General features: G+C 44.3%; 1 protein-coding gene across 2 annotated transcripts in view; it reads right to left on the bottom strand.

Moving 5' to 3' along the window:
* Window positions 1-16820, bottom strand: part of AP3D1 (adaptor related protein complex 3 subunit delta 1) — a 419857-nt gene that overhangs the window by 52597 nt on the left and 350440 nt on the right. The window lies entirely within an intron of this gene.

The following is a 16820-nucleotide window of genomic DNA, read 5'->3' as shown; positions in this document are numbered from 1 at the left end:
AAGGTCTCGGAGGGCAAGGTTCCTCCATGTCAGAACGTCCTGTTCCGAACAAGGATCCTTTGTTCCGGTCAGCATCTTTTGTACTCTCCCTAGGAACTCTGCCTCCATATTTACCGGCTACTGTGGTACGTCTCCTCTGTCAGCAGGAACCTTGTAAAAGAAGCAGATCCCACCGCTGCCAGCCAATGTGACGGATACCCCGGCTACCCCGACTGGGTAGCTCCGCCAAACGGGTCCTGCTTCCTCCCTGCCGACTGCAGCTATGTAGCTGGCAAGTGACCACAGCCTGTAGCCACCCCTGAAGCCCGACAGCATCAGTACCCAGGGTCCCACCCTGTGACAGACTCCAGCTACCCAGGCTGGTTAGCTCTGCCTGAGGATCCTTTCTCTGCCTGCAACAGGCTGCTATGTAGCTCAGGAAAACATAATTTATGCTTACCTGATAAATTCCTTTCTTCTGTAGTGTGATCAGTCCACGGGTCATCATTACTTGTGGGATATTAACTGCTCCCCTACAGGAAGTGCAAGAGGATTCACCCAGCAGAGTTGCTATATAGCTCCTCCCCTCTACGTCACCTCCAGTCATTCGACCAAGGACCAACGAGAAAGGAGAAGCCAAGGGTGTAGTGGTGACTGGAGTATAATTTAAAAAATATTTACCTGCCTTAAAAAACAGGGCGGGCCGTGGACTGATCACACTACAGAAGAAAGGAATTTATCAGGTAAGCATAAATTATGTTTTCTTCTGTTAAGTGTGATCAGTCCACGGGTCATCATTACTTGTGGGATACCAATACCAAAGCAAAAGTACACAGATGACGGGAGGGATAGGCAGGCTCTTTATACAGAAGGAACCACTGCCTGAAGAACCTTTCTCCCAAAAATAGCCTCCGAGGAAGCAAAAGTGTCAAATTTGTAAAATTTGGAAAAAGTATGAAGCGAAGACCAAGTTGCAGCCTTGCAAATCTGTTCAACAGAGGCCTCATTCTTAAAGGCCCAAGTGGAAGCCACAGCTCTAGTGGAATGAGCTGTAATTCTTTCAGGAGGCTGCTGTCCAGCAGTCTCATAAGCTAAACGAATTATGCTACGAAGCCAAAAAGAGAGAGAGGTAGCAGAAGCTTTTTGACCTCTCCTCTGACCAGAGTAAACGACAAACAGGGAAGACGTTTGTCGAAAATCTTTAGTTGCCTGTAAATAAAATTTAAGGGCACGAACTACATCCAGATTGTGCAAAAGACGTTCCTTCCTCGAAGAAGGATTTGGGCACAAGGATGGAACAACAATCTCCTGATTGATATTCCTGTTAGTGACTACCTTAGGTAAGAACCCAGGCTTAGTACGCAGAACTACCTTATCCGAGTGAAAAATCAAATAAGGAGAATCACAATGTAAGGCTGATAACTCAGAGACTCTTCGAGCCGAGGAAATAGCCATTAAAAATAGAACTTTCCAAGATAACAACTTTATATCAATGGAATGAAGGGGTTCAAACGGAACACCCTGTAAAACGTTAAGAACAAGGTTTAAACTCCATGGTGGAGCCACAGCTTTAAACACAGGTTTAATCCTGGCCAAAGCCTGACAAAAAGCCTGAACGTCTGGAACTTCTGACAGACGCTTGTGTAACAGAATGGACAGAGCTGAGATCTGTCCCTTTAAGGAACTCGCGGATAACCCCTTTTCTAAACCTTCTTGTAGAAAAGACAATATCCTAGGAATCCTAACCTTACTCCAAGAGTAACCTTTGGATTCGCACCAATATAGGTATTTACGCCATATTTTATGGTAAATCTTTCTGGTGACAGGCTTCCTAGCCTGTATTAAGGTATCAATAACTGACTCAGAAAAACCACGCTTTGATAAGATCAAGCGTTCAATTTCCAAGCAGTCAGCTTCAGAGAAGTTAGATTTTGATGTTTGAAAGGACCCTGAATCAGAAGGTCCTGTTTCAGAGGTAACGACCAAGGTGGACAGAATGACATGTCCACCAGATCTGTATACCAAGTCCTGCGTGGCCATGCAGGCGCTATTAGAATCACTGATGCTTTCTCCTGTTTGATTCTGGCAATCAATTGAGGAAGCATCGGGAAAGGTGGAAACACATAAGCCATCCTGAAGGTCCATGGTGCTGTCAAGGCATCTATCAGGACCGCTCCCGGATCCCTGGATCTGGACCCGTAGCGCGGAAGCTTGGCGTTCTGTCGAGACGCCATGAGATCTATCTCTGGTTTGCCCCAACGTGGAAGTATTTGGGCAAAGACCTCTGGATGAAGTTCCCACTCCCCCGGATGAAAAGTCTGACGACTTAAGAAATCCGCCTCCCAGTTCTCCACTCCCGGGATGTGGATTGCAGACAGGTGGCAAGAGTGAGACTCTGCCCAGCGAATTATCTTCGATACTTCCATCATTGCTAGGGAGCTTCTTGTCCCTCCCTGATGGTTGATATAAGCTACAGTCGTGATGTTGTCCGACTGGAACCTGATGAACCCCCGAGTTGCTAACTGGGGCCAAGCCAGAAGAGCATTGAGGACTGCTCTCAATTCCAGAATGTTTATTTGAATAAGACTCTCCTCCTGATTCCATAGTCCCTGAGCCTTCAGAGAATTCCAGACAGCGCCCCAACCTAGTAGGCTGGCGTCTGTTGTTACAATTGACCAGTCTGGCCTGTTGAATGGCATTCCCCTGGACAGATGTGACCGATAAAGCCACCATAGAAGAGAATTTCTGGTCTCTTGAATGGAATGAAGGACACGGCATGCATTTTGAAGTTTTGTTAACCTGTCCTCTGTCAGGTAAATCTTCATTTCTACAGAATCTATCAGAGTCCCCAGGAAGGGAACTCTTGTGAGTGGAAAGAGAGAACTTTTCTCTTCGTTCACTTTCCATCCATGCGACCTTAGAAATGCCAGTACTATCTCTGTATGAGATTTGGCAGTTTGAAAGCTTGAAGCTTGTATCAGTATGTCGTCTAAGTACGGAGCTACTGAAATTCCTCGCGGTCTTAGTACCGCCAGAAGAGTGCCCAGAACCTTTGTGAAGATTCTTGGAGCCGTAGCCAGTCCGAATGGAAGAGCTACAAACTGGTAATGCCTGTCTAAAAAGGCAAACCTTAGATACCGGTAATGACTTCTGTGAATCGGTATGTGAAGGTAAGCATCCTTTAAATCCACTGTGGTCAAGTACTGACCCTCTTGGATCATGGGCAAAATTGTTCGAATAGTTTCCTTCTTGAACGATGGAACTCTTAGGAATTTGTTTAGGATCTTTAAATCCAAGATTGGCCTGAAGGTTCCCTCTTTTTGGGAACTACAAACAGATTTGAGTAAAACCCTTGTCCTTGTTCCAACCGCGGAACTGGATGGATCACTCCCATTAATAAAAGATCTTGTACGCAGCGTAGAAACGCTTCCTTCTTTGTTAGGTTTGTTGACAACCTTGACAGATGAAATCTCCCTCTTGGGGGAGAGGATTTGAAGTCCAGAAGGTATCCCTGAGATATGATCTCTAACGCCCAGGGATCCTGAACATCTCTTGCCCAAGCCTGGGCGAAGAGGGAAAGTCTGCCCCCCACTAGATCCGGTCCCGGATCGGGGGCCCTCAATTCATGCTGTCTTAGGGGCAGCAGCAGGTTTTCTGGCCTGTTTGCCCCTGTTCCAGGACTGGTTAGGTTTCCAGCCTTGTCTGTAGCGAGCAACAGCTCCTTCCTGTTTTGGTGCAGAGGAAGTTGATGCTGCTCCTGCTTTGAAATTACGAAAGGAACGAAAATTGGACTGTCTAGTCTTGGCTTTGGCCTTGTCCTGAGGCAGGGCATGACCTTTACCTCCTGTAATGTCATCAATAATCTCTTTCAAGCCGGCCCCGAATAAGGTCTGCCCTTTGAAAGGAATATTAAGCAATTTAGATTTAGACGTAACATCAGCTGACCAGGATTTTAGCCACAGAGCTCTGCGTGCCTGAATGGCGAATCCTGAATTTTTAGCCGCAAGTTTAGTTAAATGTACTACGGCATCTGAAATAAATGAATTAGCTAACTTAAGGAATTTAAGTTTGTGTGTGATGTCATCTAGTGTGGATGATTGAAGTGTCTCTTCCAGAGACTCAAACCAAAATGCTGCTGCAGCCGTGACAGGCGCAATACATGCAAGAGGTTGCAATATAAACCCTTGTTGAACAAACATTTTCTTAAGGTAACCCTCTAATTTTTTATCCATTGGATCTGAAAAAGCACAGCTATCCTCCACTGGGATAGTGGTACGCTTAGCTAAAGTAGAAACTGCTCCCTCCACCTTAGGGACCATTTGCCATAAGTCCCGTGTGGCGGCGTCTATTGGAAACATTTTTCTGAATATAGGAGGGGGTGAGAAAGGCACACCGGGTCTATCCCACTCCTTAGTAACAATGTCAGTAAGTCTCTTAGGTATAGGAAAAACGTCAGTACTCGTCGGTACCGCAAAATATTTATCCAACCTACACATTTTTTCTGGGATTGCAACTGTGTTACAATCATTCAGAGCCGCTAATACCTCCCCTAGTAACACACGGAGGTTCTCAAGCTTAAATTTAAAATTTGAAATGTCTGAGTCCAGTTTATTTGGATCAGAACCGTCACCCACAGAATGAAGCTCTCCGTCTTCACGTTCTGCAAACTGTGACGCAGTATCAGACATGGCCCTTGCATTATCAGCGCACTCTGTTCTCATCCCAGAGTGATCACGTTTACCTCTTAGTTCTGGTAGTTTAGCCAAAACTTCAGTCATAACAGTAGCCATATCTTGTAATGTGATTTGTAATGGCCGCCCAGATGCACTCGGCGCTACAATATCACGCACCTCCTGAGCGGGAGATGCAGGTACTGACACGTGAGGCGAGTTAGTCGGCATAACTCTCCCCTCGTTGTTTGGTGAAATATGTTCAATTTGTACAGATTGACTATTTTTTAAAGTAGCATCAATACATTTAGTACATAAATTTCTATTGGGCTCCACTTTGGCATTAACACATATAGCACAGAGATATTCCTCTGAATCAGACATGTTTAACACACTAGCAAATAAACAGCAACTTGGAAATACTTTTCAAAGTAATTTACAAATAATATGAAAACGAACTGTGCCTTTAAGAAGCACAGAAAATATTATAACAGATAAAATAATTAAGTTATAGCATCAATCTTTGTCAGAATATACAGTTTTAGCAAAGGATTGTTCCCCTCAGCAAATGATAACTAACCCAGGCAGCAGAAAAAAATACACAAACGTTTTTTATATCACAGTCAATACAATCAGCACAGCTCTGCTGTGAATGATTACTTCCCTCAAAAAAGACTCTTGAGATCCCTGAACTCTGTAGAGATGAACCGGATCATGCAGGAAGAAAATGAACCTCTGACTGAGTTTTTCTGATGCATAGTGAAAGCACCAAAATGGCCCCTCCCCCACACACATAACAGTGAGAGGGATCAGTGAACTGCTCTAATTTAAATCAAAACTATTGCCAAGTGGAAAAAAAGTGCCCAAAACATTTTTCACCCAGTACCTCAGAGAAAAAAACGTTTTTACATGCCAGCAAAAAAACGTTTTACCTCAATAATTAATTGTCATTTAAAACCTATTGCAAGTCCCTGCAAAATAGGTTAAGTCTATGTATACAGTTTAAAAGCCAGAGAAGTACCATTTCCCAGAAAACTGAAGTGTAAAATATACATACATGACAGCCTGATATCAGCTACATCTACTGCATTCAAGGCTGAGTTTACATTATAACGGTATGGCAGGATTTTCTCATCAATTCCATGTCAGAAAATAATAAGCTGCTACATACCTCTTTGCAGATTAATCTGCCCGCTGTCCCCTGATCTGAAGTTTACCTCTCCTCAGATGGCCGAGAAACAGCAATATGATCTTAACTACTCCGGCTAAAATCATAGAAAAACTCAGGTAGATTCTTCTTCAAATTCTACCAGAGAAGGAATAACACACTCCGGTGCTATTATAAAATAACAAACTTTTGATTGAAGATATAAAAACTAAATATATCACCATAGTCCTCTCACACATCCTATCTAGTCGTTGGGTGCAAGAGAATGACTGGGGGTGACGTAGAGGGGAGGAGCTATATAGCAACTCTGCTGGGTGAATCCTCTTGCACTTCCTGTAGGGGAGCAGTTAATATCCCACAAGTAATGATGACCCGTGGACTGATCACACTTAACAGAAGAAAGGGATTTTAGCTGGAGCTCACCTAAATAACTAGACAGTCTAGCCTTCAGGTGAAACAGGAACTGATTTTATTGTACAACATACACTCCTTTTATACACACAGCTCATCTTGATAATACAAAGGACAATCCCACTATTTTCCCGCCCCTCCAGACTGACCGGCGCCTCCATAGGAGCCACAGTCCCACATAATCTCAATACATAGGGGTGGCGGTTCGGGGTGATCCATTTTAAAGCTCTCGGTCCCCAGATTTCACAGTCCAAAAATCATCATGATTTGTTACTGGGGACCAGAGTTACAGTCCGTTGAAGTTATGGGGTTAGGGGTGTCCAAAAACCCCGGTTCCCAAAGGAGCTCCCCTCCGGTAATTTGTCCACCTCTTGTCCTCCCTAGGGGCTACTAATCCCCAAAAGAGCGGAGCTCTGGGGCACATGGTTGCTGGAGCGACCAGGGGTAAAGTTAGCGGGTGTCCTGCTGTCTTGTGGCCGACCGGGAGTTCCAGGAGCCTGGACAGCCTGAGAGGGGTTAGGCGGGTGTCCGTTGTGAGGCGGCCGACCGGGAGTTCCAGGAGCCCGGCCAGCCTAGGAGGGTTTTCCTGGTCATACACGAGCTCTTTTCTAAACAAGTTTGGAACACAAAACCATGCAACCAAAAGCTTCCAGAGATGGTGGTTGCTCTGAGGAGCCCAAAACCACTGATAAACAACAGGGGTGAGGTTGTAGTGGGTGTTGGGGGTATCCTTAGCTGTCTGGTATGCGTGACAGGTGGGATTTCTCATCTTTTTACTCTGACACGGACCTTGCCTGGGCTAATCCCTTGTGGGAGACTAATAAACCTGTGATTTCTAATTACCCTGAATTTGTGGCCTCCTTTTGAAAGGTATTTGATGTTCTGGCTCGCTCCTCCTCTGCTGCCAAACGACTCATGTCCATGCAGCAAGGTATGAGATCTGTTGCTCAGTATGCCATTGAGCTCTGTACACTTGCCGCAGAGGTTGGTTGGTTGGAACAATGAAGCCCTTGTTGCCGCATTCATTCATGTTTTTTTTTATGCGATTAAAGACAAAGTTGCTGCCAGAGATTTACCAGAGGATGTCGAGACTTTTGTGTCTTTTTAAATCCTAATTGTCATCAGACTGAGGCCCTCTTTCAAGGAGCGTGTTTGTGGAAGCCTGCTGTACCGTTGTCTCCTACGTTGTCGTTCCAACCCATGCCTCCCTTTCCTCCCATGTCTCCAGGTCCCGAGTCACCAGGTACTGCTGTGCCGATGCAGTTGGGATTTATGTGTCTCTCCATGGCAGAGAGGGCCTTTAGGAGGAGGGAGGGGCTCTGCCTCTATTGCGGGTTACAGGGTCACCTTTTAAAGTTTTGTCCTACACGGCCGGTTAAACGCTCTTGACCTTCCTCCTGCAATGCGCATCTTCAATGTTTTTCATTTCTCCCTCTTGAAACCATTGGTTTGTAATCCGTTTACCACTGTGTTGCCTTGTCCCCGTCCTATCTTTGTTGACAACCATGAAGAATATGAAGTCAGCAGCATTACTGACTCTTGTATGTCCAGGGGCCGTGTACAGTATTTGGTTCACTGGATGAGTTATGTTCCGAAGGAGAGTTCATGGGTTTCCTCCTCTAATGTTCAGGCTCCCGCCCTCCTCCGTGCCTTCAATGCCCGTTTCCCCAATAAGCATTTTGTCCTCACGCGGGGGAGGGGTCGTTGAGGGGAGGGTACTGTCAGGGTTTTTTCCCTCCTTTGTTTGCCATGTGCTGCTGGCCGCCATTTTACTCACCTTTCTTGATGAATCTGGTTCAGAGTGTGTGATGCTGCTCATTTCCTGCACACCCTCTTATGGCCGGACTGTTGTACATCATCCGTGTGAGACAGGTTGCAGTCTCAGAATTGTGATGTCATCTCTTATTATTTAAAGGGCCTCTGTTCAGTATGCTTTGCCCTTGCATGGTCTCAGACCTGTTTGTGAGTTCCTGTGTTCCAGTTCTGTGTATTACCTGGCTAGTCTGACGTCTCTTCTGGTTTCTGATCCCTGGCTTATGCCCTTGTTCCTTATTCCAGCTCATCTGACTACTCGTTTTGGCTCATGACTCGGCTCGTCTGACTACCAGCTCTGGTTTTGACTCCTGGCTTGTTATTTGACTTGTGGACTTTTTATTATTTTTGTTATTAATAAAGGTGTGATTATTTTGTCTCAGTCTGATTTCTGGCACCCTGACAGGAACTCTGAGTTTCCCCCTGGTGGTTGATGTCAGCCACTGAGGAGATCTTGTCCGACTTTAACCTGATAAACCGGGCTAAGGACAACTGAGGCCAATCCATCAGAGCATTGTCCCAGACTGCTCCCCAGCCCAACAGGCTGGCGTTTGTGGTGACTATAAGCCAGAAAGTTCTCAGGAAAGGATATGCCCTGAGACAGATGCCCCTGAAAAAGCCACCAAGTGAAAGAGTCTCTAGACGACTGATCTAGATCTATCTGATGAGACAGATCTGTATGATCCCCGTTCCATAGACTGAGCATGCAAAACAGAAGAGCTCTCAAATGGAATAGAGCAAAGGGAATGATGTCCATGACAGCGACCATGATACCAATTACCCCCATACAATGAGTCACTGATGCCTAACAGTAGACTGCAGAAAGAGGCAAGAGGCAAAAATCTTTGATTTTCTGACCTCTGTTTGAAATATTTCCCTAGATAGGGATACTATTATGGTCCCCAAGAAAACTACCCTTGTAGCTGGAACAAGGGAACTATTTTCCAGATTCACTTTCCATCCGTGTGAACGTGAAAAAGACAACAATATCTCTTAATGAGAGATTGCTTTTTGAAAATATGGCGCCTGAACCAATATGACGTCCAGGTAGGTCGCCACTACAATTCCCTGAGACCTGATCACTGCCAAGGGAGCCCCCAGAACTTAGAGAAGATTCTGGTAACTGTGGCAAGGCCAAACAGAAGAGCTGCAAACTGAAAGAGTTTGTCTAGAAAGGCAAATCTCATGAACTTGATGATCCCTGTGGATGGGAACATGAATATACGCATCCTTCAGGTCTATTGTCGTCATGCTGACCCTCTTGCACAAAGGGAAGCATGGAACAAATGGTCTCTGTTTTGAAGGATGCTACTTTGAGAAACTTGATGAGAAACTTTAGGTCTAAACAAGGACGAAAAAGTCCCTCTTATTTGGGAACCACGACAGATTGGAATAGAATTTTTCCACTTGGAAGAGAAAGAGGAAGACTGTCCTTAGAAGTTACAAAAGAAACGAAAATTACTCCGACGTCCTTAAGGTCTATTTTTCTTGTCTTATGCTAGAAAAGACCCTTTTCCACCCGTAATATCAGAAGAAATTTCTGCCAGACCAGGTACAAACAAGGTCTCACCCTTCTAAGGAAGCGTCAGAAGCTTGGACTTGGAGGAAACATCAGTTGACCAAGATTTTAGCTACAACGCCCTGCAGGCTAGACCAGCGAAGCCAGATATCTTGGCTCCCAGTCTATTTAGATAAGGCATTGCACCAAAAAGATGCCGTACTTGACACAGAGGCAATAAAAAGTGCAGTTTGCATAGAAAACCTGGATGATCAATAAGCTTCCAGCTTCTTGTCCATGGATCTATAAAGGAGCAGCTATCCTCCAGCTTCTTGTCCATGGATCCATAAAGGAGCAGCTAGTCTCTGAGCCACAGTAGAAAAAGTCTCTTCTACTCAATGCACCGTGTATTTAATGGAATCAGAAACAGGAAAAAACCTTTAAAAGACAGGAGACAGGTATCCCTAGCTTCTCCTAGTTCTGTGAAAAATCCTCATAGCACGTTTAGAGAAACTTCCACATAGGAAGGAACATCATAGAGATGATCAAGTTTGCAAAACTTCCAAGGGTTGACAACGACAGGAATATCGGTGTTGTCCAAGTAGCCAAAACCTCCTTTAACAATACACGCAGTGTTCAAGTGTACATCTGAAGGTTACCACTTCCGTATCAGATGAAGGAATTATACTGTTTGAATGGAAGATTTTACACTCAGAGGCTACCAACTTATTCTCCTCATTAGGCTAATGAGGAATAACAACCTGAGTGGCAACAGATAGGACAGAAACCTTACTGAATCTCTTATGTTCCTTTTGCGTCATCCCTTTAACATAGGAAAAGCAGATAATGCCGCAGATATCACTGAAAATACCCGGGCAGCAATGTCTGCATGCAAAAAACTTTTTACTCCAGGAGATTAATAGGAACTGCAGGGCACTGCATGTGACACCATTAAGGCTTGGGACTTTTGAGGAGAAAGCTGTGGCATTGCCTGAACAGCATCATCCTGGGAGACAACAGACTCATAGATCAGCTACCTATCTTGACATGCAATAGGTCTGGAGCAAAAAAATCTGTGCTTTTAAATGAATCATGAGAGATAACATATCCTAAAGCTTAGCTTAACCTGGCCTATTCAGGGTTTGAACCCAGGTTTCCCACTTCCTAGACAGTAGATTACCACTATACTAAATGTGGGTATTGGATGTTATCTCCCTCAGACCAAGCATCAATTTTATTGAAAAAAATAAATAAAATAAAAAATAAATAAAAAAATCTATCTTTCTATAAGGACCAATATCCCTTTAAGAGAAAATGCTAGCTCCACAGTAAGCCTCTGCTGCTCAGTCTGACTGAGGAGGACACCAGAATGATTAAATAGTAAAAGGAGAGAGTAAGAGCCACAGCGCGAGCTGAAACCTTCTATACAAGTCGGCATAGTAATGGCATTTCTCCGCTTGAGCACTGAAAAGCGGAAGAGACGCATCACGTGGCTTCTCCTATTCCTCTCTCAGAAAAAAACATTTTCAGTGCAGGACCTTAGTTCCCTGTGCAGGACCAACATAAAAGAGAGGATTCCTTTGCATCTTCTAATGTAACAGACAATGCTCCTAAAATTCAGCCCAACATAAAACTTCTTTGCCCAATGAAATATCACATATGAGGAAGAATTAATTAACAATGGGTATCATTAACCCCTGAGGAACCTCTACGCCATAATAAAGATAACCAGGGTATACTATTATTTATGAAGTATTAACCCTTAGTCTCATTGTCACTCACATTGCCTGCTCCCTGCCATAAGAAATCCTGCATGCATCACAGGAATTAAACCACTCAGTGCAGCTCAACCGGCATAAGAGGAAGCCACTCCTCTCAGAGACCTGTGAAAATAAGAAAGGACAGAGTAAACCTACTCTGGCTTTCTACATAAGGGCAGCAACTTGTTAAGAAATTGCAGTGAGGCCCCCCTCACAAGTTCCTAACTGCTTGAAAGCCATCAATGCCCTACTAAAGAGACTGACGTGGAGTACAGCTAAACCTCTTACAGATCAAAGATCAGAGCAAACCTACTCTGACTTTCAAAATAATAAACACTTAATTGAAGCAAATCTTATTCAGACACCAAAACTTCACATCCTCCTTGCACCAAAGGCAAAGAGAATGACTAGGGGTTGTGGGAAGGGAAGTGATACTTAACAGCTTTGCTGTGGTGCTCTTTGCCTCCTCCTGCTGGCCAGGAGTGATATTCCCAACAGTAATTGATGATGCCATTGACTCCCCATATCTTAGGAAAGAAAAACCCAGAGGATTTCTATTGTCATGTCATTTAATAAACAATACCTAATATACCTTAGCTGTTGGAATCAACTACACGGTAAATTGGAAAACCCTTTATGTGAAAAACCTTTACCCTTAAAGGGACAGTAAAATAAAAATGAAACTTTTATGATTCAGATAGAGCATGCAATTTTAACAATTTTCCAATTTACTTCTGCTATCAAATTTGTTTTGTTCTCTTGGTATATTTTATTGAAGAGTAAAACTAGGTAGGCTCATTAGAACTCAGGAGTGTGCATGTGTCTTTAGAACTTTATTGCAGCAGTGTTTTGCTGCAAAACTACAAATATTGTTGCAAAACACTGCTATCAGAGTACTAAATACATGTTCACACTACTGTACAAAAGTAATTTGGAAAATTGTTTAAAATTGCATGCTCTATCTGAATCATGAAAGTTTAATTTTGACTGTACTGTCCCTTCAAGGGACAGGGAAGTCAAAATCAAATCTCATAATTCAGATATAGACGTTTTAAAATAAAAACTTAAGCCTGATGAAACAGCCTGTAATATGAGAAAGGTGTTGCTTATTTTCAACATTTTAAAGAAATGTAAGTTTTTATTTTACAACCTGCTATATTATCATCGTCTTTTTATCTCAACCCTCATTTGGAGAGAGATTTTCAGAGGAGTATTACCCACACTGTTGGTGTACCACGGGAGGTCAGCCTGCTCTATTTGCACCACACATTATAGGTGCAACACCAAATGTGAGTATATCTTGATATTTGTATTGAATGCATCATTCTACTTGCACAACTAGGCTATGTGGCACCCCATGTTTATGTTTCACATCCAAAGATACCATTTCAGTTGTAAGTTATTAGGTTTAATTGAGAGGTAGAATGAAACAAAAACATAAATGATGCTTACCTGATAATTTAATTTCCTTCTGAAGGGAAGAGTCCACAGCTGCATTCATTACTTTTGGGAAGTATAGAACCTGGCCACCAGGAGGAGGCAAAGACACCCCAGCCAAAGGCTTAAATACCTCCCCCACTTCCCTCATACCCCAGTCATATTTCCTGAGGGAACAAGGAACAGTACTAGAAACATCAGGGTGAAAAAAAAGGTGCCAGAAGAACAAAAAATTACAGCCGCCTCATAGATAAAAACATGGGCAGGAGCTGTGAACTCTTCCCTTCAGAAGAAAATGAAATTATCAGGTAAGCATAATTTATGTTTTTCTTCTTAAAAGGGAAGAGTTTACAGCTGCATTCATTACTTTTGGGAAAAGAATACTTAAGCTAGAGGACACTGAATGCAAACAACGGGTGGGTATAAAAGGCAGCCCCTTCGAAAAGGCATCACAGCCTGATTACTCGACACCCTAAAAGTATAGTCGACACGGGTGAAAACCCGAAGCCCAGTTAAACTGCACATTAGTTACACCACCAGCAAAGCCAAACTAAACCATTCAATCCCAGAGTCCGTCCAGCCCAACAACCTCTGTGGAGTCAGCCCTACGGATCAAGACTCCCATGAAGGTACCCAGCCAAGACAAGGACCGCTATCTGTCCCCAAAAAGGGGAACAGAATCTCAAGAAAAATACAAAGGATCATTCCACTCTGCAGAACATAGAACAACCCATGGTTGTCTTACAATAGCAATGCCCAGGGAGACAAACTCCCTACAAACAAGGACCGAAGAAAAAGAGATCCATACACAGGGAAACATGTCTCAAAAAAGGACTCGAGGAACACCCTCATATCCCTGACCCTGAACCATACCCAAGAGGTATTCCAGGAAAACCATGAGTTCCCCGATGCCTCATATCAGATCTAGATCTGCAAGCGAGACAGCAGAAATAGGATAATTATCCCAGCAGCTAGTAAAGAGTTCTCCAAAATGAACACCCACCGTCTGAAAAGGAACTCCCAATGGCCAGCTTCCAGGTTGAAAGCTGACTCACCGTTGCTAAACCCAAACACCGAAGGAGTTTCAAAGCTTGCTAACACCCAGTCAAAGTGCAATTAGCCGTAGCTGGTTACACCCTCAAAGTGCAATAGCTGTAGTTGGGTTCAGCTGCAAACCTTCCAAGGGCTCAAAGCCCTCCGAATATCGTGCTCCAAGGAGCGCCCCCTCCTAGCACTGAACGCCAGCGGAAAAGAGGAGGACATCCAAGACCTCTCACAAAGGAGAGAACCGAGAAAAACGGTCAACCCTACATAGAGTAACCGACCCCCAATCTTCTCTCTAGGATATTGGTCCCAGCCCAAAGGCTAGTAAAAACCAAAGACAAGAATCCCAGACTTCCGGAAGAGAAAGGAAGGGTCAACGTAGGAACAAAGCCCCCGGTTAGACCGCTGACTGTTAAAACAACTGGTATGCTACCCTGAGTCAGGATAGACATTGTGCTCAGGTACGAAACCCCTACACGGCTGTCTTCTCTAAAAACAAGGAACACATCCAAAGGGAAGAAGGCCCTCAGATCCTCAGCATCCATATATCATAATCCAACATATAGCAGGAGACCCATAGGGATCAAACCCTCATCCTCCCGCTGCAGGAACGGAGGAACCAGTCACTATATCGCAATTCCTCTTCCAGGATTCTGGAACGCAAGAAGGGAAAAGACCCTTACAAGGCAAGGCACACAGGTCGCTACCAATACTAAGGTAACTCCGAGCCTGGAGAACTCTACCCCCCGCTCTAGAAGAGAAGGGAAATAAACAAACAACGGAAACCTACCCTACCATAGAGGCGAGACCCCTCGGCCATATCGCCAACCCAGGTGAGGATACCTGGAGTCTACAGGAACAGCGTAAATGCGACAGAAGAACAGCAGGGAACCGTTAGAAGGACCTGAAACCTAAGCCACAAAATGAGGCATCTCTCACAGCGCCCCAGCCTCTATGAAGAGAGGCCCGCGGGACCACAAACATCTAGAGTGAGATCGAATCATCCACACCCATCCAAGGAGAGACACAGACCCGGGTCAGGGTCCTCGAAAAAGTAATCAAACGAAGATCCATAAGCTGCCTCCTACAAGGAGGAACGCACCTCTAAGGTCCATAGACTTCACAATCTACCAATCTTAACCGTCTAAGATTCAGCAACCAGGGCACCTGGATCGCACAGAAATCTCGTAAGCAAGCGTTAATACGTGCTATACACACACAAGCAAAGGAGCAACCGACACTCGAAGGTGAATGAGAACCCTGTGCCCTGCTCGCCATCCGAACTTAAGGCACCGCCCACGAAGCCCCCAACGGAGCATCGAGCATAAATGGTCAACTACCTAACCCCAGAAGCGCAGCTCTCCGTAACGGACCTCGCCCCTTCACTGACAAGCCCCAAGGCTAGAGTTACAACGAGGACGGAAATACACCCGAACATCGAGACCATGGTCAGACCAAGGGAAATGGAAGAGACAACAGCCAGAGATCCTTGAAGGATCTATCTTCCAGGCAACAGCTGGAGGTTTGCAGCTCCCCACAGAAGGCAGGGAACCCCTGCACCAACTCAGAGTAGCATAACTCTGAAGCAGAGAAAGATATGTTCGCACATCCCGACCATATGATCCACCCAAGGCGGAAAGGAAGGAAACTTTGCCACTGCAATAAAATGCTTAATAGTCTAAAGAGTCAGAGTCCGGAAGAACCTCGAGTGAAAATGCAAATAATCAGGCACACCAGACCACATGGGTCACACACACATCTCCCACTCAAAGAATGGAATAACAGTTCTGAGTCCCCGGGGACCTGAAGAACCATGGTGATGTCTGCAAAAACAGATCCGTATCCCAGACGAGAAGCCCGAACAGCCAACCTAGATTGGCACTCATAACCCTCCGTTCGGAGGGGTTGTATTTAAACAGCAGGCCTCATACTACGGTAGGATCCGAGCCGAGAGTCCATAGAATAGGCCAAGAGACATTCACAATCCTACAGGATTAAAGGGACAGTTCACCCAAAAACTTTCTCCCCTTTAAATTATTCCCAATGATCCTTTTTACCTGCTAGAGTGTATTAAATTGGTTGCAAGTAGCTCCTTTACTCATATTTCAGCATTTGAAATAGCTGATTTAGCTTGTGGTTTCCCAACCTATACTGAAAGTTTTGATACTGGCGTATACGCTATTGACAAGCCTAAGTAAACACAGCCAGCAGAAGAGATTACACCCTCAGTGGGGGGCATGATAGTTAAGTAATAACATTATCATTTTCCATTGTTCTCTCTATGTATTGAGCTTTGGTGTTCCAGACAAATATAAGATAAGGAAGCAAGTCTGTGTACATAAAAGTGATAACATAATGAGATCTGATATTACCTGAAGCTCAACCCATTGTAATAGGCTGTGGTTTCAAAGCACAAAACCAGCTACTTCAGATACACAAACCCGAAAATGCAATTTCTCAAATATTTTATACTCTGCAGTTGGAATAACAAGTCATTTAAAATACATTTATGGAAAAACAATTTTACAGTGTACTGTCCCTTTAATCAGCACCACAAGGGTGACATGAACCCTGGTAACAGCAGAAAAAAGTATCTGACCAGTACCTGCCTGGTATAACGACACTCTAGAACTGCCCAAGGTCCAAGAAAAATTGTCCCGAAGGATCGATAACTAAACTAGAAAAAAATTATTCTATTATAAATCAAGTGCGCAACTTCCGAGAAAGTGCCCACGCGACCTAAGCCGCAAGTATTGGTCCCAGAGAAGAGCGTTCAAAAAAACGAAATACTAACAGACTTAAGAAAAACCAAATTAAACACGTCCATCCGAATCAAAAAATAAATTGAAGGAAGCACCCATCGGTTGAATGCCCAAGGTGAATGAGGACGACAATGGAACCAGATGATTAAAAGCCCCATTCACCCAAGCTCAGAACTGGAACCGAAAAACAAAGCAAAAGAAAAAACGGTGACGTTAAGGAGATTGGCTTCATCCCCAAACGTCCTATCCATTTTGCCATCCAGCTTCTATGGCCGCGGA

Source organism: Bombina bombina, chromosome 2 (assembly GCF_027579735.1).
Source record: "Bombina bombina isolate aBomBom1 chromosome 2, aBomBom1.pri, whole genome shotgun sequence".
Taxonomy (NCBI): Eukaryota; Metazoa; Chordata; class Amphibia; order Anura; family Bombinatoridae; genus Bombina; species Bombina bombina.
The sequence above is the reverse complement of the archived record's forward strand: the minus strand, read 5'-3'. Positions and strand labels throughout refer to the sequence as shown.